This window comes from Schistocerca gregaria, chromosome 11 (genome assembly GCF_023897955.1).
Source record: "Schistocerca gregaria isolate iqSchGreg1 chromosome 11, iqSchGreg1.2, whole genome shotgun sequence".
NCBI lineage: Eukaryota > Metazoa > Arthropoda > Insecta > Orthoptera > Acrididae > Schistocerca > Schistocerca gregaria.
In genome coordinates, this window is record NC_064930.1 from 8,316,114 (window position 1) to 8,340,227 (window position 24,114).

At 49.3% G+C, this 24,114-nt stretch overlaps 2 non-coding genes across 2 annotated transcripts; both read left to right on the top strand.

Moving 5' to 3' along the window:
* The first annotated feature begins 2,723 nt into the window (after positions 1–2,723).
* Trnag-ccc (transfer RNA glycine (anticodon CCC)) lies at positions 2,724–2,796 on the top strand. Its single transcript has one exon. It is a non-coding gene; the product is annotated as a tRNA-Gly (tRNA).
* Positions 2,797–3,224: 428 nt separating this feature from the next.
* On the top strand, positions 3,225–3,298 carry Trnat-ggu (transfer RNA threonine (anticodon GGU)). Its single transcript has one exon. It is a non-coding gene; the product is annotated as a tRNA-Thr (tRNA).
* The last annotated feature ends 20,816 nt before the right edge of the window (positions 3,299–24,114 follow it).

Consider the following 24,114-nt stretch of genomic DNA (forward strand, 5'->3'; position numbering starts at 1 on the left):
CTGTGTCGTCTATATGGCTGTTTGTAGCACCATTAGTCTTGAGGGGGGCGGGCGTAGCTCAGGTGGTAGAGCGCTAGCTTAGTATGCGAAAGGTCTTGGGATCAATAACCGGTGCCTCCAGAATTTTTAACACACCTACATGCGCACCTTGCCATGCAAGTGGAATAATTCTCAGCCTGCAGATGTGTCTAGGAAGATACAAGCGAATGATTAGCATCCACAATTGGCAAGCGTGCTGTTATTAGTGCGCGGGAAGCACCCTCCTCCCACGCCTACACTTTATTTAGAAACAGTACAAGTGTTCCCGTAAGATTCTCAAGCCTATGCCGGAAAGATCTGCGTTGCGCCGAGTTCACGTAAATCCCACTGCACATTCCTATTCTTTGCGTGCAGTCGGCTGCTACTGGTGTTGCTAGTTGTGACTGCTGATAACAGATGCCGTAGCAATCAATTCATGGAGTGAGTTGTATGTTTTGCGATAGTCTGTCTCTGACAAGCAAGCACTGGTGACATAGGTGCGAACACAGGAAGCTAGCAGACCCTCGCTGCCTGCAGACACCGAGCAGCCACACTAGGAGGGCGGCCTAAGCCGTAGGCGAAACGTGCTCATTCGCTTTGGCGCGACGTCGAACTATAAATAATGCTGTCACTAGCGTGAGCGTTGCGTGAGCGTCGTGGAAAGTCGGAAAAGTCGGCTGCGTGGGTGAGTGCCAAGTTTGGGGAGCGTTTTGTTGTATGCGCAGTGCAATGGAGACGCGGAAACTTGTTGTGGCCCAGGGTTTTGCAGTTGGAGGACAAGATTAGTACACAGTAGTAAAGAGCGAGGCACTGAGTTGGCATGAATAAAGGAGTGCACAATGGGGCTCGAGATGTGTTTGTTACCTCAGGTGCTGTATGATTGTCCATAAGGAGCGAAAACGGAGCAATTTGTGACGGCTCTTTCAATTTAAGACGTTAAAAACAGACGGAATTTGCATTTGTAATACCAGAGCATCGAAACTACTTGGAACTTTTGTGTATATGAACGTGTCCGCGCCTTTGTACTCTGCTCCCTTCACCGCTACAAACCAACCAACCATCGTGTCCGTGCGCATCAGAGTCGCAAAGAATGGGGAATAGCGCAGTTTGGTCGTGCATGTGGCGTAGCCCAGTTGGTAGCGCGTTCGCTTCGCATGTGAAAGGTGCAGCGTTCAAGCCGCGGCGCTTCCATTTTTTGTGGTCAGTGCATTGTAAGTGTTGGTCGCGGCGAACCTAAAGGCACGCAAGATGTTGCAAAGCCAGCGTCACAGACTGATATGATGTAAACTGATGTAAGGAGAGCAAGGTGTAAGTGTGGGGACCGGCTGTTATCGAGGTGTCATCGAGTGCAGATCTGTCTTAGGTATCACGGCTTAACCTCATTGAAGTCTAGAGGGTGGACAACACGTTCGACTTACTCAGAGCGGTGTCCGAACTCTATTTTCGACGTTATACGTGCCACTTTCATTGTGGCCAACTACGATTCGATACAGAATGCACGAAACCTGAAAGACACCCTAACGGATACATAGAGAGTAGTGTTTGTCTGCTGAATAATGGGAGTGCAAGGGTCTGTGTCGTCTATATGGCTGTTTGTAGCACCATTAGCCTTCAGGGGGGGGGGGGGGGGCGTAGCTCAGGTGGGAGAGCGCTAGCTTAGTATGCGAGAGGTCTTGGGATCAATACCCGGTGCCTCCAGAATTTTTAACATACCTACATGCGCACCTTGCCATGCAAGTGGAATAATTCTCAGCCTGCAGATGTGTCTAGGAAGATACAAGCGAATGATTAGCATCCACAATTGGCAAGCGTGCTGTTATTAGTGCGCGGGAAGCACCCTCCTCCCACGCCTACACTTTATTTAGAAACAGTACAAGTGTTCCCGTAAGATTCTCAAGCCTATGCCGGAAAGATCTGCGTTGCGCCGAGTTCACGTAAATCCCACTGCACATTCCTATTCTTTGCGTGCAGTCGGCTGCTACTGGTGTTGCTAGTTGTGACTGCTGATAACAGATGCCGTAGCAATCAATTCATGGAGTGAGTTGTATGTTTTGCGATAGTCTGTCTCTGACAAGCAAGCACAGGTGACATAGGTGCGAACACAGGAAGCTAGCAGACCCTCGCTGCCTGCAGACACCGAGCAGCCACACTAGGGGGGCGGCCTAAGCCGTAGGCGAAATGTGCTCATTCGCTTTGGCGCGACGTCAAACTATAAATAATGCTGTCACTAGCGTGAGCGTTGCGTGAGCGTCGTGGAAAGTCGGCTGCGTGGGTGAGTGCCAAGTTTGGGGAGCGTTTTGTTGTATGCGCAGTGCAATGGAGACGCGGAAACTTGTTGTGGCCCAGGGTTTTGCAGTTGGAGGACAAGATTAGTACACAGTAGTAAAGAGCGAGTCACTGAGTTGGCATGAATAATGGAGTGCACAATGGGGCTCGAGATGTGTTTGTTACCTCAGGTGCTGTATGATTGTCGACAAGGAGTGAAAACGGAGCAATTTGTGACGGCTCTTTCAATTTAAGACGTTAAAAACAGACGGAATTTGCATTTGTAATACCAGAGCATCGAAACTACTTGGAACTTTTGTGTATATGAACGTGTCCGCTCCTTTGTACTCTGCTCCCTTCACCGCTACAAACCAACCAACCATCGTGTCCGTGCGCATCAGAGTCGCAAAGAATGGGGAATAGCGCAGTTTGGCCGTGCATGTGGCGTAGCTCAGTTGGTAGAGCGTTCGCTTCCCACGTGAAAGGTGCAGCGTTCAAGCCGCGGCGCCTCAATTTTTTGTGGTCAGTGCATTGTAAGTGTTGGTCTCGGCGAACCTAAAGGCACGCAAGATGTTGCAAAGCCAGCGTCACAGACTGATATGATGTATACTGACGTAAGGAGAGCAAGATGTAAGTGTGGGGACCGGCTGTTATCGAGGTGTCATCGAGTGCAGATCGGTCTTAGGTATCACGGCTTAACCTCATTTAAGTCTAGAGGGTGGAAAACACGTTCGTCTTACTCAGAGCGGTGTCCGAACTCTATTTTCAACGTTATACGTGCCACTTTCATTGTGGCCAACTACGATTCGATACAGAATGCACGAAACCTGAAAGACACCCTAACGGATACATAGAGAGTAGTGTTTGTCTCCTGAATAATGGGAGTGCAAGGGTCTGTGTCGTCTATATGTCTGTATGTAGCACCATTAGTCTTCGTGGGGGGCGGGCGTAGCTCAGATGGTAGAGCGCTCGCTTGGTATGCGAGAGGTTCTGGGATCAATACCCAGTGCCTCCAGAATTTTTAACACACCTACATGCGCACCTTGCCATGCAAGTGGAATAATTCTCAGCCTGCAGATGTGTCTAGGAAGATACAAGCGAATGATTAGCATCCACAATTGGCAAGCGTGCTGTTATTAGTGCGCGGGAAGCACCCTCCTCCCACGCCTACACTTTATTTAGAAACAGTACAAGTGTTCCCGTAAGATTCTCAAGCCTATGCCGGAAAGATCTGCGTTGCGCCGAGTTCACGTAAATCCCACTGCACATTCCTATTCTTTGCGTGCAGTCTGCTACTGGTGTTGCTAGTTGTGACTGCTGATAACAGATGCCGTAGCAATCAATTCATGGAGTGAGTTGTATGTTTTGCGATAGTCTGTCTCTGACAAGCAAGCACAGGTGACATAGGTGCGAACACAGGAAGCTAGCAGACCCTCGCTGCCTGCAGACACCGAGCAGCCACACTAGGAGGGCGGCCTAAGCCGTAGGCGAAACGTGCTCATTCGCTTTGGCGCGACGTCGAACTATAAATAATGCTGTCACTAGCGTGAGCGTTGCGTGAGCGTCGTGGAAAGTCGGAAAACTCGGCTGCGTGGGTGAGTGCCAAGTTTGGGGAGCGTTTTGTTGTATGCGCAGTGCAATGGAGACGCGGAAACTTGTTGTGGCCCAGGGTTTTGCAGTTGGAGGACAAGATTAGTACACAGTAGTAAAGAGCGAGGCACTGAGTTGGCATGAATAATGGAGTGCACAATGGGGCTCGAGATGTGTTTGTTACCTCAGGTGCTGTATGATTGTCGATAAGGAGCGAAAACGGAGCAATTTGTGACGGCTCTTTCAATTTAAGACGTTAAAAACAGACGGAATTTGCATTTGTAATACCAGAGCATCGAAACTACTTGGAACTTTTGTGTATATGAACGTGTCCGCGCCTTTGTACTCTGCTCCCTTCACCGCTACAAACCAACCAACCATCGTGTCCGTGCGCATCAGAGTCGCAAAGAATGGGGAATAGCGCAGTTTGGTCGTGCATGTGGAGTAGCTCAGTTGGTAGCGCGTTCGCTTCGCATGTGAAAGGTGCAGCGTTCAAGCCGCGGCGCCTCCATTTTTTGTGGTCAGTGCATTGTAAGTGTTGGTCGCGGCGAACCTAAAGGCACGCAAGATGTTGCAAAGCCAGCGTCACAGACTGATATGATGTAAACTGATGTAAGGAGAGCAAGATGTAAGTGTGGGGACCGGCTGTTATCGAGGTGTCATCGAGTGCAGATCTGTCTTAGGTATCACGGCTTAACCTCATTGAAGTCTAGAGGGTGGACAACACGTTCGACTTACTCAGAGCGGTGTCCGAACTCTATTTTCGACGTTATACGTGCCACTTTCATTGTGGCCAACTACGATTCGATACAGAATGCACGAAACCTGAAAGACACCCTAACGGATACATAGAGAGAAGTGTTTGTCTGCTGAATAATGGGAGTGCAAGGGTCTGTGTCGTCTATATGGCTGTTTGTAGCACCATTAAACTTTGGGGGGGCGGGCGTAGCTCAGGTGGTAGAGCGCTAGCTTAGTATGCGAGAGGTACTGGGATCAATACCCAGTGCCTCCAGAATTTTTAACACACCTACATGCGCACCTTGCCATGCAAGTGGAATAATTCTCAGCCTGCAGATGTGTCTAGGAAGATACAAGCGAATGATTAGCATCCACAATTGGCAAGCGTGCTGTTATTAGTGCGCGGGAAGCACCCTCCTCCCACGCCTACACTTTATTCAGAAACAGTACAAGTGTTCCCGTAAGATTCTCAAGCCTATGTCGGAAAGATCTGCGTTGCTTCGAGTTCACGTAAATCCCACTGCACATTCCTATTCTTTGCGTGCAGTCGGCTGCTACTGGTGTTGCTAGTTGTGACTGCTGATAACAGATGCCGTAGCAATCAATTCATGGAGTGAGTTGTATGTTTTGCGATAGTCTGTCTCTGACAAGCAAGCACAGGTGACATAGGTGCGAACACAGGAAGCTAGCAGACCCTCGCTGCCTGCAGACACCGAGCAGCCACACTAGGAGGGCGGCCTAAGCCGTAGGCGAAATGAGCTCATTCGCTTTGGCGCGGCGTCGAACTATAAATAATGCTGTCACTAGCGTGAGCGTTGCGTGAGCGTCGTGGAAAGTCGGAAAATTCGGCTGCGTGGGTGAGTGCCAAGTTTGGGAAGCGTTTTGTAGTATGCGCAGTGCAATGGAGACGCGGAAACTTGTTGTGGCCCAGCGTTTTGCAGTTGGACGACAAGATTGGTACACAGTAGTAAAGAGCGAGGCACTGAGTTGGCATGAATAATGGAGTGCACAATGGGGCTCCAGATGTGTTTGTTACCTCAGGTGCTGTATGATTGTCGACAAGGAGTGAAAACGGAGCAATTTGTGACGGCTCTTTCAATTTAAGACGTTAAAAACAGACGGAATTTGCATTTGTAATACCAGAGCATCGAAACTACTTGGAACTTTTGTGTATATGAACGTGTCCGCGCCTTTGTACTCTGCTCCCTTCACCGCTACAAACCAACCAACCATCGTGTCCGTGCGCATCAGAGTCGCAAAGAATGGGGAATAGCGCAGTTTGGTCGTGCATGTGGTGTAGCTCAGTTGGTAGAGCGTTCGCTTCGCATGTGAAAGGTGCAGGGTTCAAGCCGCGGCGCCTCCATTTCTTGTGGTCAGTGCATGGTAAGTGTTGGTCGCGGCGAACCTAAAGGCAAGCAAGATGTTGCAAAGCCAGCGTCACAGACTGATATGATGTATACTGACGTAAGTAGAGCAAGATGTAAGTGTGGGGACCGGCTGTTATCGAGGTGTCATCGAGTGCAGATCTGTCTTAGGTATCACGGCTTAACCTCATTGAAGTCTAGAGGGTGGACAACACGTTCGTCTTACTCAGAGCGGTGTCCGAACTCTATTTTCGATGTTATACATGCCACTTTCATTGTGGCCAACTACGATTCGATACAGAATGCACGAAACCTGAAAGACACCCTAACGGATACATAGAGAGTAGTGTTTGCCTGCTGAATAATGGGAGTGCAAGGGTCTGTGTCGTCTATATGGCTGTATGTAGCACCATTAGTCTTCGTGGGGGCCGGCGTAGCTGAGATGGTAGAGCGGTCGCTTAGTATGCGAGAGGTACTGGGATCAATACCCAGTGCCTCCACAATTTTTAACACACCTACATGCGCACCGTGCCATGCAAGTGGAATAATTCTCAGCCTGCAGATGTGTCTAGGAAGATACAAGCGAATGATTAGCATCCACAATTGGCAAGCGTGCTGTTATTAGTGCGCGGGAAGCACCCTCCTCCCACGCCTACACTTTATTTAGAAACAGTACAAGTGTTCCCGTAAGATTCTCATGCCTATGTCGGAAAGATCTGCGTTGCGCCGAGTTCACGTAAATCCCACTGCACATTCCTATTCTTTGCGTGCAGTCGGCTGCTACTGGTGTTGCTAGTTGTGACTGCTGATAACAGATGCCGTAGCAATCAATTCATGGAGTGAGTTGTATGTTTTGCGATAGTCTGTCTCTGACAAGCAAGCACAGGTGACATAGGTGCGAACACAGGAAGCTAGCAGACCCTCGCTGCCTGCAGACACCGAGCAGCCACACTAGGAGGGCGGCCTAAGCCGTAGGCGAAATGTGCTCATTCGCTTTGGCGCGACGTCGAACTATAAATAATGCTGTCACTAGCGTGAGCGTCGTGGAAAGTCGGAAAAGTCGGCTGCGTGGGTGAGTGCCAAGTTTGGGGAGCGTTTTGTAGTATGCGCAGTGCAATTGAGACGCCGAAACTTGTTGTGGCCCAGTGTTTTGCAGTTGGACGACAAGATTAGTACACAGTAGTAAAGAGCGAGGCACTGAGTTCGCATGAATAATGGAGTGCACAATGGGGCTCGAGATGTGTTTGTTACCTCAGGTGCTGTATGATTGTCGACAAGGAGTGAAAACGGAGCAATTTGTGACGGCTCTTTCAATTTAATACGTTAAAAACAGACGGAATTTGCATTTGTAATACCAGAGCATCGAAACTACTTGGAACTTTTGTGTATATGAACGTGTCCGCGCCTTTGTACTCTGCTCCCTTCACCGCTACAAACCAACCAACCATCGTGTCCGTGCGCATCAGAGTCGCAAAGAATGGGGAATAGCGCAGTTTGGTCGTGCCTGGGGCGTAGCTCAGTTGGTAGAGCGTTCGCTTCGCATGAGAAAGGTGCAGGGTTCAAGCCGCTGCGCCTCCATTTTTTGTGGTCAGTGCATTGTAAGTGTTGGTCGCGGCGAACCTAAAGGCACGCAAGATGTTGCAAAGCCAGCGTCACAGACTGATATGATGTATACTGACGTAAGGAGAGCAAGATGTAAGTGTGGGGACCGGCTGTTATCAAGGTGTCATCGAGTGCAGATCTGTCTTAGGTATCACGGCTTAACCTCATTGAAGTCTAGAGGGTGGACAACACGTTCGTCTTACTCAGAGTGGTGTCCGAACTCTATTTTCGAAGTTATACGTGCCACTTTCATTGTGGCCAACTACGATTCGATACAGAATGCACGAAACCTGAAAGACACCCTAACGGCTACATAGAGAGTAGTGTTTGTCTGCTGAATAATGGGAGTGCAAGGGTCTGCGTCGTCTATATGGCTGTATGTAGCACCATTAGTCTTCGGGGGGTGGGGAGGGCGGGCGAACCTCAGATGGTAGAGCGCTCGCTTAGTATGCGAGAGGTACTGGGATCAATACCCAGTGCCTCCAGAATTTTTAACACACCTACATGCGCACCTTGCCATGCAAGTGGAATAATTCTCAGCCTGCAGATGTGTCTAGGAAGATACAAGCGAATGATTAGCATCCACAATTGGCAAGCGTGCTGTTATTAGTGCGCGGGAAGCACCCTCCTCCCACGCCTACACTTTATTTAGAAACAGTACAAGTGTTCCCGTAAGATTCTCAAGCCTATGTCGGAAAGATCTGCGTTGCGCCGAGTTCACGTAAATCCCACTGCACATTCCTATTCTTTGCGTGCAGTCGGCTGCTACTGGTGTTGCTAGTTGTGACTGCTGATAACAGATGCCGTAGCAATCAATTCATGGAGTGAGTTGTATGTTTTGCGATAGTCTGTCTCTGACAAGCAAGCACAGGTGACATAGGTGCGAACACAGGAATCTAGCAGACCCTCGCTGCCTGCAGACACCGAGCAGCCACACTAGGAGGGCGGCCTAAGCCGTAGGCGAAATGTGCTCATTCGCTTTGGCGCGACGTCGAACTATAAATAATGCTGTCACTAGCGTGAGCGTCGTGGAAAGTCGGAAAAGTCGCCTGCGTGGGTGAGTGCCAAGTTTGGGGAGCGTTTTGTAGTATGCGCAGTGCAATGGAGACGTGGAAACTTGTTGTGGCCCAGTGTTTTGCAGTTGGACGACAAGATTAGTACACAGTAGTAAAGAGCGAGGCACTGAGTTGGCATGAATAATGGAGTGCACAATGGGGCTCGAGATGTGTTTGTTACCTCAGGTGCTGTATGATTGTCGACAAGGAGTGAAAACGGAGCAATTTGTGACGGCTCTTTCAATTTAAGACGTTAAAAACAGACGGAATTTGCATTTGTAATACCAGAGCATCGAAACTACTTGGAACTTTTGTGTATATGAACGTGTCCGTGCCTTTGTACTCTGCTCCCTTCACCGCTACAAACCAACCAACCATCGTGTCTGTGCGCATCAGAGTCGCAAAGAATGGGGAATAGCGCAGTTTGGTCGTGCCTGGGGCGTAGCTCAGTTTGTAGAGCGTTCGCTTCGCATGAGAAAGGTGCAGGGTTCAAGCCGCGGCGCCTCCATTTTTTGTGTTCAGTGCATTGTAAGTGTTGGTCGCGGCGAACCTCAAGGCACGCAAGATGTTGCAAAGCCAGCGTCACAGACTGATATGATGTATACTGACGTAAGGAGAGCAAGATGTAAGTGTGGGGACCGGCTGTTATCGAGGTGTCATCGAGCGCAGATCTGTCTTAGGTATCACGGCTTAACCTCATTGAAGTCTAGAGGGTGGACAACACGTTCGTCTTACTCAGAGCGGTGTCCGAACTCTATTTTCGACGTTATACGTGCCACTTTCATTGTGGCCAACTACGATTCGATACAGAATGCACGAAACCTGAAAGACACCCTAACGAATACATAGAGAGTAGTGTTTGTCTGCTGAATAATGGGAGTGCAAGGGTCTGTGTCGTTTATATGGCTGTATGTAGCAACATTAGTCTTCCAGGGGGGCGGGCGTAGCTCAGATGGTAGAGCGCTCGCTTAGTATGCGAGAGGTCTTGGGATCAATACCCAGTGCCTCCAGAATTTTTAACGCACCTACATGCGCACCTTGCCATGCAAGAGGAGTAATTCTCAGCCTTCAGATGTGTCTAGGAAGATACAAGCGAATGATTAGCATCCACAATTGGCAAGCGTGCTGTTATTAGTGCGCGGGAAGCACCCTCCTCCCACGGCTACACTTTATTTAGAAACAGTACAAGTGTTCCCGTAAGATTCCCAAGCCTATGTCGGAAAGATCTGCCTTGCGCCGAGTTCACGTAAATCCCACTGCACATTCCTATTCTTTGCGTGCAGTCGGCTGCTACTGGTGTTGCTAGTTGTGACTGCTGATAACAGATGCCGTAGCAATCAATTCATGGAGTGAGTTGTATGTTTTGCGATAGTCTGTCTCTGACAAGCAAGCACAGGTGACATAGGGGCGAACACAGGAAGCTAGCAGACCCTCGCTGCCTGCAGACACCGAGCAGCCACACTAGGAGGGCGGCCTAAGCCGTAGGCGAAATGTGCTCATTCGCTTTGGCGCGACGTCGAACTATAAATAATGCTGTCATTAGCGTGAGCGTCGTGGAAAGTCGGAAAAGTCGGCTGCGTGGGTGAGTGCCAAGTTTGGGGAGCGATTTGTAGTATGCGCAGTGCAATGGAGACGCGGAAACTTGTTGTGGCCCAGTGTTTTGCAGTTGGACGACAAGATTAGTACACAGTAGTAAAGAGCGAGGCACTGAGTTGGCATGAATAATGGAGTGCACAATGGGGCTCGAGATGTGTTTGTTACCTCAGGTGCTGTATGATTGTCGACAAGGAGAGAAAACGGAGCAATTTGTGACGGCTCTTTCAATTTAAGACGTTAAAAACAGACGGAATTTGCATTTGTAGTACCAGAGCATCGAAACTACTTGGAACTTTTGTGTATATGAACGTGTCCGTGCCTTTGTACTCTGCTCCCTTCACCGCTACAAACCAACCAACCATCGTGTCTGTGCGCATCAGAGTCGCAAAGAATGGGGAATAGCGCAGTTTGGTCGTGCCTGGGGCGTAGCTCAGTTTGTAGAGCGTTCGCTTCGCATGAGAAAGGTGCAGGGTTCAAGCCGCGGCGCCTCCATTTTTTGTGTTCAGTGCATTGTAAGTGTTGGTCGCGGCGAACCTAAAGGCACGCAAGATGTTGCAAAGCCAGCGTCACAGACTGATATGATGTATACTGACGTAAGGAGAGCAAGATGTAAGTGTGGGGACCGGCTGTTATCGAGGTGTCATCGAGTGCAGATCTGTCTTAGGTATCGAGGCTTAACCTCATTTAAGTCTAAAGGGTGGACAACACGTTCGTCTTACTCAGAGTGGTGTCCGAACTCTATTTTCGACGTTATACGTGCATCTTTCATTGTGGCCAACTACGATTCGATACAGAATGCACGAAACCTGAAAGACACCCTAACGGATACATAGAGAGAAGTGTTTGTCTGCTGAATAATGGGAGTGCAAGGGTCTGCGTCGTCTATATGAATGTATGTAGCACCACTAGTCTTTGGGGGGGCGGGCGTACCTCAGATGGTGGAGCGCTTGCTTAGTATGTGAGAGGTACTGGTATCAATACCCAGTGCCTCCAGAATTTTTAACACACCTACATGCGCACCTTGCCATGCAAGTGGAATAATTCTCAGCCTGCAGATGTGTCTAGGAAGATACAAGCGAATGATTAGCATCCACAATTGGCAAGCGTGCTGTTATTAGTGCGCGGGAAGCACCCTCCTCCCACGCCTACACTTTATTTAGAAACAGTACAAGTGTTCCCGTAAGATTCTCAAGCCTATGTCGGAAAGATCTGCGTTGCGCCGAGTTCACGTAAATCCCACTGCACATTCCTATTCTTTGCGTGCAGTCGGCTGCTACTGGTGTTGCTAGTTGTGACTGCTGATAACAGATGCCGTAGCAATCAATTCATGGAGTGAGTTGTATGTTTTGCGATAGTCTGTCTCTGACAAGCAAGCACAGGTGACATAGGTGCGAACACAGGAATCTAGCAGACCCTCGCTGCCTGCAGACACCGAGCAGCCACACTAGGAGGGCGGCCTAAGCCGTAGGCGAAATGTGCTCATTCGCTTTGGCGCGACGTCGAACTATAAATAATGCTGTCACTAGCGTGAGCGTCGTGGAAAGTCGGAAAAGTCGCCTGCGTGGGTGAGTGCCAAGTTTGGGGAGCGTTTTGTAGTATGCGCAGTGCAATGGAGACGTGGAAACTTGTTGTGGCCCAGTGTTTTGCAGTTGGACGACAAGATTAGTACACAGTAGTAAAGAGCGAGGCACTGAGTTGGCATGAATAATGGAGTGCACAATGGGGCTCGAGATGTGTTTGTTACCTCAGGTGCTGTATGATTGTCGACAAGGAGTGAAAACGGAGCAATTTGTGACGGCTCTTTCAATTTAAGACGTTAAAAACAGACGGAATTTGCATTTGTAATACCAGAGCATCGAAACTACTTGGAACTTTTGTGTATATGAACGTGTCCGCACCTTTGTACTCTGCTGCCTTCACCGCTACAAACCAACCAACCATCGTGTCCGTGCGCATCAGAGTCGCAAATAATGGGGAATTGCGCAGTTTGGTCGTGCATGGGGCGTAGCTCAGTTGGTAGAGCGTTCGCTTCGCATGTGAAAGGTGCAGGGTTCAAGTCGCGGCGCCTCCATTTTTTGTGGTCAGTGCATGGTATGTGTTGGTCGCGGCGAACCTAAAGGAGCGCAAGATGTTGCAAAGCCAGCGTCACAGACTGATATGATGTATACTGACGTAAGGAGAGCAAGATGTAAGTGTGGGGACCGGCTGTTATCGAGGTGTCATCGAGTGCAGATCTGTCTTAGGTATCGAGGCTTAACCTCATTTAAGTCTAGAGGGTGGACAACACGTTCGTCTTTCTCAGAGTGGTGTCCGAACTCTATTTTCGACGTTATACGTGCCACTTTCATTGTGGCCAACTACGATTCGATACAGAATGCACGAAACCTGAAAGACACCCTAACGGATACATAGGGAGTAGTGTTTGTCTGCTGAATAATGGGAGTGCAAGGGTCTGCGTCGTCTATATGGCTGTATGTAGCACCACTTAGTCTTCGGGGGGGCGGGCGTAGCTCAGATGGTAGAGCGCTCGCTTAGTATGCGAGAGGTACTGGTGTCAATACCCAGTGCCTCCAGAATTTTTAACACACCTATATGCGCACCTTGCCATGCAAGTGGAATAATTCTCAGCCTGCAGATGTGTCTAGGAAGATACAAGCGAATGATTAGCATCCACAATTGGCAAGCGTGCTGTTATTAGTGCGCGGGAAGCACCCTCCTCCCACGCCTACACTTTATTTAGAAACAGTACAAGTGTTCCCGTAAGATTCTCAAGCCTATGTCGGAAAGATCTGCCTTGCGCCGAGTTCACGTAAATCCCACTGCACATTCCTATTCTTTGCGTGCAGTCGGCTGCTACTGGTGTTGCTAGTTGTGACTGCTGATAACAGATGCCGTAGCAATCAATTCATGGAGTGAGTTGTATGTTTTGCGATAGTCTGTCTCTGACAAGCAAGCACAGGTGACATAGGTGCGAACACAGGAAGCTAGCAGACCCTCGCTGCCTGCAGACACCGAGCAGCCACACTAGGAGGGCGGCCTAAGCCGTAGGCGAAATGTGCTCATTCGCTTTGGCGCGACGTCGAACTATAAATAATGCTGTCACTAGCGTGAGCGTCGTGGAAAGTCGGAAAAGTCGGCTGCATGGGTGAGTGCCAAGTTTGGGGAGCGTTTTGTAGTATGCGCAGTGCAATGGAGACGCGGAAACTTGTTGTGGCCCAGTGTTTTGCAGTTGGACGACAAGATTGGTACACAGTAGTAAAGAGCGAGGCACTGAGTTGGCATGAATAATGGAGTGCACAATGGGGCTCGATATGTGTTTGTTACCTCAGGTGCTGTATGATTGTCGACAAGGAGTGAAAACGGAGCAATTTGTGACGGCTCTTTCAATTTAAGACGTTAAAAACAGACGGAATTTGCATTTGTAATACCAGAGCATCGAAACCACTTGGAACTTTTGTGTATAAGAACGTGTCCGCGCCTTTGTACTCTGCTCCCTTCACCGCTACAAACCAACCAACCATCGTGTCCGTGCGCATCAGAGTCGCAAAGAATGGGGAATAGCGCAGTTTGGTCGTGCATGGGGCGTAGCTCAGTTGGTAGAGCGTTCGCTTCGCATGTGAAAGGTGCAGGGTTCAAGCCGCGGCGCCTCCGTTTTTTGTGGTCAGTGCATGGTAAGTGTTGGTCGCGGCGAACCTAAAGGCACGCAAGATGTTGCAAAGCCAGCGTCACAGACTGATATGATGTATACTGACGTAAGGAGAGCAAGATGTAAGTGTGGGGACCGGCTGTTATCGAGGTGTCATCGAGTGCAGATCTGTCTTAGGTATCACGGCTTAACCTCATTGAAGTCTAGAGGGTGGACAACACGTTCGTCTTTCTCAGAGTGGTGTCCGAACTCTATTTTCGACGTTATACGTGCCACTTTCATTGTGGCCAACTACGATTCGATACAGAATGCACGAAACCTGAAATACACCCTAACGGATACATAGAGAGTAGTGTTTGTCTGCTGAATAATGGGAGTACAAGGGTCTGTGTCGTCTATATGGCTGTATGTAGCACCATTAGTCTTCGTGGGGGGCGGGCGTAGCTCAGATGGTAGAGCGCTCGCTCAGTATGCGAGAGGTACTGGGATCAATACCCAGTGCCTCCAGAATTTTTAACACACTTACATGCGCACCTTGCCATGCAAGTGGAATAATTCTCAGCCTGCAGATGTGTCTAGGAAGATACAAGCGAATGATTAGCATCCACAATTGGCAAGAGTGCTGTTATTAGTGCGCGGGAAGCACCCTCCTCCCACGCCTACACTTTATTTAGAAACAGTACAAGTGTTCCCGTAAGATTCTCAAGCCTATGTCGGAAAGATCTGCCTTGCGCCGAGTTCACGTAAATCCCACTGCACATTCCTATTCTTTGCGTGCAGTCGGCTGCTACTGGTGTTGCTAGTTGTGACTGCTGATAACAGATGCCGTAGCAATCAATTCATGGAGTGAGTTGTATGTGTTGCGATACTTTGTCTCTGACAAGCAAGCACAGGTGACATAGGTGCGAACACAGGAAGCTAGCAGACCCTCGTTGCCTGCAGACACCGAGCAGCCACACTAGGAGGGCGGCCTAAGCCGTAGGCGAAATGTGCTCATTCGCTTTGGCGCGACGTCGAACTATAAATAATGCTGTCACTAGCGTGAGCGTCGTGGAAAGTCGGAAAAGTCGGCTGCGTGGGTGAGTGCCAAGTTTGGGGAGCGTTTTGTAGTATGCGCAGTGCAATGGAGACGTGGAAACTTGTTGTGGCCCAGTGTTTTGCAGTTGGACGACAAGATTGGTACACAGTAGTAAAGAGCGAGGCACTGAGTTGGCATGAATAATGGAGTGCACAATGGGGCTCGAGATGTGTTTGTTACCTCAGGTGCTGTATGATTGTCGACAAGGAGTGAAAACGGAGCAATTTGTGACGGCTCTTTCAATTTAAGACGTTAAAAACAGACGGAATTTGCATTTGTAATACCAGAGCATCGAAACTACTTGGAACTTTTGTGTATAAGAACGTGTCCGCGCCTTTGTACTCTGCTCCCTTCACCGCTACAAACCAACCAACCATCGTGTCCGTGCGCATCAGAGTCGCAAAGAATGGGGAATAGCGCAGTTTGGTCGTGCATGGGGCGTAGCTCAGTTGGTAGAGCGTTCGCTTCGCATTTGAAAGGTGCAGGGTTCAAGCCGCGGCGCAGTTTGGCCGTGCATGGGGCGTAGCTCAGTTGGTAGAGCGTTCGCTTCGCATTTGAAAGGTGCAGGGTTCAAGCCGCGGCGCCTCCATTTTTTGTGGTCAGTGCATGGTAAGTGTTGGTCGCGGCGAACCTAAAGGCACGCAAGATGTTGCAAAGCCAACGTCACAGACTGATATGATGTATACTGACGTAAGGAGAGCAAGATGTAAGTGTGGTGACCGGCTGTTATCGAGGTGTCATCGAGTGCAGATCTGTCTTAGGTATCACGGCTTAACCTCATTGAAGTAGAGGGTGGACAACACGTTCGTCTTACTCAGTGCGGTGTCCGAACTCTATTTTCAACGTTATACGTGCCACTTTCATTGTGGCCAACTACGATTCGATACAGAATGCACGAATCCTGAAAGACACTCTAACGGATACATAGAGAGTAGTGTTTGTCTGCTGAATAATGGGAGTGCAAGGGTCTGTGTCGTCTATATGGCTGTATGTAGCACCATTAGTCTTCTGGGGGGCGGGCGTAGCTCAGATGGTAGAGCGCTCGCTTAGTATGCGAGAGGTACTGGGATCAATACCCAGTGCCTCCAGAAATTTTAACACACCTACATGCGCACCTTGCCATGCAAGTGGAATAAATCTCAGCCTGCAGATGTGTCTAGGAAGATACAAGCGAATGATTAGCATCCACAATTGGCAAGCGTGCTGTTATTAGTGCGCGGGAAGCACCCTCCTCCCACGCCTACACTTTATTTAGAAACAGTACAAGTGTTCCCGTAAGATTCTCAAGCCTATGTCGGAAAGATCTGCCTTGCGCCGAGTTCACGTAAATCCCACTGCACATTCCTATTCTTTGCGTGCAGTCGGCTGCTACTGGTGTTGCTAGTTGTGACTGCTGATAACAGATGCCGTAGCAATCAATTCATGGAGTGAGTTGTATGTTTTGCGATAGTCTGTCTCTGACAAGCAAGCACAGGTGACTTAGGTGCGAACACAGGAAGCTAGCAGACCCTCGCTGCCTGCAGACACCGAGCAGCCACACTAGGAGGGCGGCCTAAGCCGTAGGCGAAATGTGCTCATTCGCTTTGGCGCGACGTCGAACTATAAATAATGGTGTCACTAGCGTGAGCGTCGTGGAAAGTCGGAAAAGTCGGCTGCGTGGGTGAGTGCCAAGTTTGGGGAGCGTTTTGTAGTATGCGCAGTGCAATGGAGACGCGGAAACTTGTTGTGGCCCAGTGTTTTGCAGTTGGACGACAAGATTGGTACACAGTAGTAAAGAGCGAGGCACTGAGTTGGCATGAATAATGGAGTGCACAATGGGGCTCGAGATGTGTTTGTTACCTCAGGTGCTGTATGATTGTCGACAAGGAGTGAAAACGGAGCAATTTGTGACGGCTCTTTCAATTTAAGACGTTAAAAACAGACGGAATTTGCATTTGTAATACCAGAGCATCGAAACTACTTGGAACTTTTGTGTATATGAACGTGTCCGCGCCTTTGTACTCTGCTCCCTTCACCGCTACAAACCAACCAACCATCGTGTCCGTGCGCATCAGAGTCGCAATGAATGGGGAATAGCGCAGTTTCGTCGTGCATGTGGCGTAGCTCAGTTGCTAGAGCGTTCGCTTCGCATGTGAAAGGTGCAGGGTTCAAGCCGCGGCGCCTCCATTTTTTGTGGTCAGTGCATGGTAAGTGTTGGTCGCGGCGAACCTAAAGGCACGCAAGATGTTGCAAAGCCAGCGTCACAGACTGATATGATGTATACTGACGTAAGGAGAGCAAGATGTAAGTGTGGGGACCGGCTGCTAACGAATTGTCATCGAGTGCAGATCTGTCTTAGGTATCACGGCTTAACCTCATTGAAGTCTAGAGGGTGGACAACACGTTCGTCTTACTCAGAGCGGTGTCCGAACTCTATTTTCAACGTTATACGTGCCACTTTCATTGTGGCCAACTACGATTCGATACAGAATGCACGAAACCTGAAAGACACCCTAAAGGATACATAGAGAGTAGTGTTTGTCTGCAGAATAATGGGAGTGCAAGGGTCTGTGTCGTCTATATGGCTGTATGTAGCACCATTAGTCTTCGGGGGGGTCAGATGGTAGAGCGCTCGCTTAGTATGCGAGAGGTACTGGGATCAATACCCAGTGCCTCCAGAATTTTTAACACACCTACATGCGCACCTTGCCATGCAAGTGGAATAATTCTCACCCTGCAGATGTGTCAAGGAAGATACAAGCGAATGATTAGCATCCACAATTGGCAAGCGTGCTGTTATTAGTGCGCGGGAAGCACCCTCCTCCCACGCCTACACTTAATTTAGAAACAGTACAAGTGTTCCCGTAAGATTCTCAAGCCAATGTCGGAACGATCTGCCTTGCGCCGAGTTCACGTAAATCCCACTGCACATTCCTATTCTTTGCGTGCAGTCGGCTGCTTCTGAATTTGCTATTTGTGACTGCTGATAACAGATGCCGTAGCAATCAATTCATGGAGTGAGTTGTATGTGTTGCGATACTTTGTCTCTGACAAGCAAGCACAGGTGACATAGGTGCGAACACAGGAAGCTAGCAGACCCTCGTTGCCTGCAGACACCGAGCAGCCACACTAGGAGGGCGGCCTAAGCCGTAGGCGAAATGTGCTCATTCGCTTTGGCGCGACGTCGAACTATAAATAATGCTGTCACTAGCGTGAGCGTCGTGGAAAGTCGGAAAAGTCGGCTGCGTGGGTGAGTGCCAAGTTTGGGGAGCGTTTTGTAGTATGCGCAGTGCAATGGAGACGTGGAAACTTGTTGTGGCCCAGTGTTTTGCAGTTGGACGACAAGATTGGTACACAGTAGTAAAGAGCGAGGCACTGAGTTGGCATGAATAATGGAGTGCACAATGGGGCTCGAGATGTGTTTGTTACCTCAGGTGCTGTATGATTGTCGACAAGGAGTGAAAACGGAGCAATTTGTGACGGCTCTTTCAATTTAAGACGTTAAAAACAGACGGAATTTGCATTTGTAATACCAGAGCATCGAAACTACTTGGAACTTTTGTGTATAAGAACGTGTCCGCGCCTTTGTACTCTGCTCCCTTCACCGCTACAAACCAACCAACCATCGTGTCCGTGCGCATCAGAGTCGCAAAGAATGGGGAATAGCGCAGTTTGGTCGTGCATGGGGCGTAGCTCAGTTGGTAGAGCGTTCGCTTCGCATTTGAAAGGTGCAGGGTTCAAGCCGCGGCGCAGTTTGGCCGTGCATGGGGCGTAGCTCAGTTGGTAGAGCGTTCGCTTCGCATTTGAAAGGTGCAGGGTTCAAGCCGCGGCGCCTCCATTTTTTGTGGTCAGTGCATGGTAAGTGTTGGTCGCGGCGAACCTAAAGGCACGCAAGATGTTGCAAAGCCAACGTCACAGACTGATATGATGTATACTGACGTAAGGAGAGCAAGATGTAAGTGTGGTGACCGGCTGTTATCGAGGTGTCATCGAGTGCAGATCTGTCTTAGGTATCACGGCTTAACCTCATTGAAGTAGAGGGTGGACAACACGTTCGTCTTACTCAGTGCGGTGTCCGAACTCTATTTTCAACGTTATACGTGCCACTTTCATTGTGGCCAACTACGATTCGATACAGAATGCACGAATCCTGAAAGACACTCTAACGGATACATAGAGAGTAGTGTTTGTCTGCTGAATAATGGGAGTGCAAGGGTCTGTGTCGTCTATATGGCTGTATGTAGCACCATTAGTCTTCTGGGGGGCGGGCGTAGCTCAGATGGTAGAGCGCTCGCTTAGTATGCGAGAGGTACTGGGATCAATACCCAGTGCCTCCAGAAATTTTAACACACCTACATGCGCACCTTGCCATGCAAGTGGAATAAATCTCAGCCTGCAGATGTGTCTAGGAAGATACAAGCGAATGATTAGCATCCACAATTGGCAAGCGTGCTGTTATTAGTGCGCGGGAAGCACCCTCCTCCCACGCCTACACTTTATTTAGAAACAGTACAAGTGTTCCCGTAAGATTCTCAAGCCTATGTCGGAAAGATCTGCCTTGCGCCGAGTTCACGTAAATCCCACTGCACATTCCTATTCTTTGCGTGCAGTCGGCTGCTACTGGTGTTGCTAGTTGTGACTGCTGATAACAGATGCCGTAGCAATCAATTCATGGAGTGAGTTGTATGTTTTGCGATAGTCTGTCTCTGACAAGCAAGCACAGGTGACTTAGGTGCGAACACAGGAAGCTAGCAGACCCTCGCTGCCTGCAGACACCGAGCAGCCACACTAGGAGGGCGGCCTAAGCCGTAGGCGAAATGTGCTCATTCGCTTTGGCGCGACGTCGAACTATAAATAATGCTGTCACTAGCGTGAGCGTCGTGGAAAGTCGGAAAAGTCGGCTGCGTGGGTGAGTGCCAAGTTTGGGGAGCGTTTTGTAGTATGCGCAGTGCAATGGAGACGCGGAAACTTGTTGTGGCCCAGTGTTTTGCAGTTGGACGACAAGATTGGTACACAGTAGTAAAGAGCGAGGCACTGAGTTGGCATGAATAATGGAGTGCACAATGGGGCTCGAGATGTGTTTGTTACCTCAGGTGCTGTATGATTGTCGACAAGGAGTGAAAACGGAGCAATTTGTGACGGCTCTTTCAATTTAAGACGTTAAAAACAGACGGAATTTGCATTTGTAATACCAGAGCATCGAAACTACTTGGAACTTTTGTGTATATGAACGTGTCCGCGCCTTTGTACTCTGCTCCCTTCACCGCTACAAACCAACCAACCATCGTGTCCGTGCGCATCAGAGTCGCAATGAATGGGGAATAGCGCAGTTTCGTCGTGCATGTGGCGTAGCTCAGTTGCTAGAGCGTTCGCTTCGCATGTGAAAGGTGCAGGGTTCAAGCCGCGGCGCCTCCATTTTTTGTGGTCAGTGCATGGTAAGTGTTGGTCGCGGCGAACCTAAAGGCACGCAAGATGTTGCAAAGCCAGCGTCACAGACTGATATGATGTATACTGACGTAAGGAGAGCAAGATGTAAGTGTGGGGACCGGCTGCTAACGAATTGTCATCGAGTGCAGATCTGTCTTAGGTATCACGGCTTAACCTCATTGAAGTCTAGAGGGTGGACAACACGTTCGTCTTACTCAGAGCGGTGTCCGAACTCTATTTTCAACGTTATACGTGCCACTTTCATTGTGGCCAACTACGATTCGATACAGAATGCACGAAACCTGAAAGACACCCTAAAGGATACATAGAGAGTAGTGTTTGTCTGCAGAATAATGGGAGTGCAAGGGTCTGTGTCGTCTATATGGCTGTATGTAGCACCATTAGTCTTCGGGGGGGTCAGATGGTAGAGCGCTCGCTTAGTATGCGAGAGGTACTGGGATCAATACCCAGTGCCTCCAGAATTTTTAACACACCTACATGCGCACCTTGCCATGCAAGTGGAATAATTCTCACCCTGCAGATGTGTCAAGGAAGATACAAGCGAATGATTAGCATCCACAATTGGCAAGCGTGCTGTTATTAGTGCGCGGGAAGCACCCTCCTCCCACGCCTACACTTAATTTAGAAACAGTACAAGTGTTCCCGTAAGATTCTCAAGCCAATGTCGGAACGATCTGCCTTGCGCCGAGTTCACGTAAATCCCACTGCACATTCCTATTCTTTGCGTGCAGTCGGCTGCTTCTGAATTTGCTATTTGTGACTGCTGATAACAGATGCCGTAGCAATCAATTCATGGAGTGAGTTGTATGTTTTGCGATAGTCTGTCTCTGACAAGCAAGCGCAGGTGACATAGGTGCGAACACAGGAAGCTAGCAGACCCTCGCTGCCTGCAGACACCGAGCAGCCACACTAGGAGGGCGGTCTAAGCCGTAGGCGAAATGTGATCATTCGCTTTGGCGCGACGTCGAACTATAAATAATGCTGTCACTAGCGTGAGCGTCGTGGAAAGTCGGAAAAGTCGGCTGCGTGGGTGAGTGCCAAGTTTGGGGAGCGTTTTGTAGTATGCGCAGTGCAATGGAGACGCGGAAACTTGTTGTGGCCCAGTGTTTTGCAGTTGGACGACAAGATTGGTACACAGTAGTAAAGAGCGAGGCACTGAGTTGGCATGAATAATGGAGTGCACAATGGGGCTCGAGATGTGTTTCTTACCTCAGGTGCTGTATGATTGTCGACAAGGAGTGAAAACGGAGCCATTTGTGACGGCTCTTTCAATTTAAGACGTTAAAAACAGACGGAATTTTCATTTGTAATACCAGAGCATCGAAACTACTTGGAACTTTTGTGTATATGAACGTGTCCGCGCCTTTGTACTCTGCTCCCTTCAACGGTACAAACCAACCAACCATCGTGTCCGTGCGCATCAGAGTCGCAATGAATGGGGAATAGCGCCGTTTGGTCGTGCATGTGGCGTAGCTCAGATGGTAGAGCGCTCGCTTAGTATGCGAGAGGTACTGGGATCAATACCCAGTGCCTCCAGAATTTTTAACACACCTACATGCGCACCTTGCCATGCAAGTGGAATAATTCTCAGCCTGCAGATGTGTCTAGGAAGATACAAGCGAATGATTAGCATCCACAATTGGCAAGCGTGCTGTTATCAGTGCGCGGGAAGCACCCTCCTCCCACGCCTACACTTAATTTAGAAACAGAACAAGTGTTCCCATAAGATTCTCAAGCCTATGTCGGAAAGATCTGCCTTGCGCCGAGTTCACGTAAATCCCACTGCACATTCCTATTCTTTGCGTGCAGTCGGCTGCTACTGGTGTTGCTAGTTGTGACTGCTGATAACAGATGCCGTAGCAATCAATTCATGGAGTGAGTTGTATGTTTTGCGATAGTCTGTCTCTGACAAGCAAGCACAGGTGACATAGGTGCGAACACAGGAAGCTAGCAGACCCTCGCTGCCTGCAGACACCGAGCAGCCACACTAGGAGGGCGGCCTAAGCCGTAGCCAAAATGTGCTCATTCGCTTTGGCGCGACGTCGAACTATAAATAATGCTGTCACTAGCGTGAGCGTTGCGTGAGCGTCGTGGAAAGTCGGAAAACTCGGCTGCGTGGGTGAGTGCCAAGTTTGGGGAGCGTTTTGTAGTATGCGCAGTGCAATGGAGACGCGGAAACTTGTTGTGGCCCAGTGTTTTGCAGTTGGACGACAAGATTGGTACACAGTAGTAAAGAGCGAGGCACTGAGTTGGCATGAATAATGGAGTGCACAATGGGGCTCGAGATGTGTGTCTTACCTCAGGTGCCGTATGATTGTCGACAAGGAGTGAAAACGGAGCAATTTGTGACGGCTCTTTCAATTTAAGACGTTAAAAACAGACGGAATTTGCATTTGTAATACCAGAGCATCGAAACTACTTGGAACTTTTGTGTATATGAACGTGTCCGCACCTTTGTACTCTGCTCCCTTCACCGCTACAAACCAGCCAACCATCGTGTCCGTGCGCATCAGAGTCGCAAAGAATGGGGAATAGCGCAGTTTGGTCGTGCATGTGGCGTAGCTCAATTGGTAGAGCGTTCGCTTCGCATGTGAAAGGTGCAGGGTTCAAGCCGCTGCGCCTCCATTTTTTGTGGTCAGTGCATGGTAAGTGTTGGTCGCGGCGAACCTAAAGGCACGCAAGATGTTGCAAAGCCAGCGTCACAGACTGATATGATGTATACTGACGTAAGGAGAGCAAGATGTAAGTGTGGGGACCGGCTGTTATCGAGGTGTCATCGAGTGCAGATCTGTCTTAGGTATCACGGCTTAACCTCATTGAAGTCTGGAGGGTGGACAACACGTTCGTTTTACTCAGAGCGGTGTCCGAACTCTATTTTCAACGTTATACGTGCCACTTTCATTGTGGCCAACTACGATTCGATACAGAATGCACGAAACCTGAAAGACACCTTAACGGATACAAAGAGAGTAGTGTTTGTCTGCTGAATAATGGGAGTGCAAGGTCTGTGTCGTCTATATGGCTGTATGTAGCACCATTAGTCTTCCGGGGGAAAGCGGGCGTAGCTCAGATGGTAGAGCGCTCGCTTAGTATGCGAGCGGTGCTGGGATCGATACCCAGTGCCTCCAGAATTTTTAACACACCTACATGCGCACCTTGCCATGCAAGTGGAATAATTCTCAGCCTGCAGATCTGTCTAGGAAGATACAAGCGAATAATTAGCATCCACAATTGGCAAGCGTGCTTTTATTAGTGCGCGGGAAGCACCCTCCTCCCACGCGTACACTTAATTTAGAAACAGTACAAGTGTTCCCGTAAGATTCTCAAGCCTATGTCGGAAAGATCTGCCTTGCGCCGAGTTCACGTAAATCCACTGCACATTCCTATTCTTTGCGTGCAGTCGGCTGCTACTGGTGTTGCTAGTTGTGACTGCTGATAACAAATGCCGTAGCAATCAATTCATGGAGTGAGTTGTATGTTTTGCGATAGTCTGTCTCTGACAAGCAAGCACAGGTGACATAGGTGCGAACACAGGAAGCTAGCAGACCCTCGCTGCCTGCAGACACCGAGCAGCCACACTAGGAGGGCGGTCTAAGCCGTAGGCGAAATGTGATCATTCGCTTTGGCGCGACGTCGAACTATAAATAATGCTGTCACTAGCGTGAGCGTCGTGGAAAGTCGGAAAAGTCGGCTGCGTGGGTGAGTGCCAAGTTTGGGGAGCGTTTTGTAGTATGC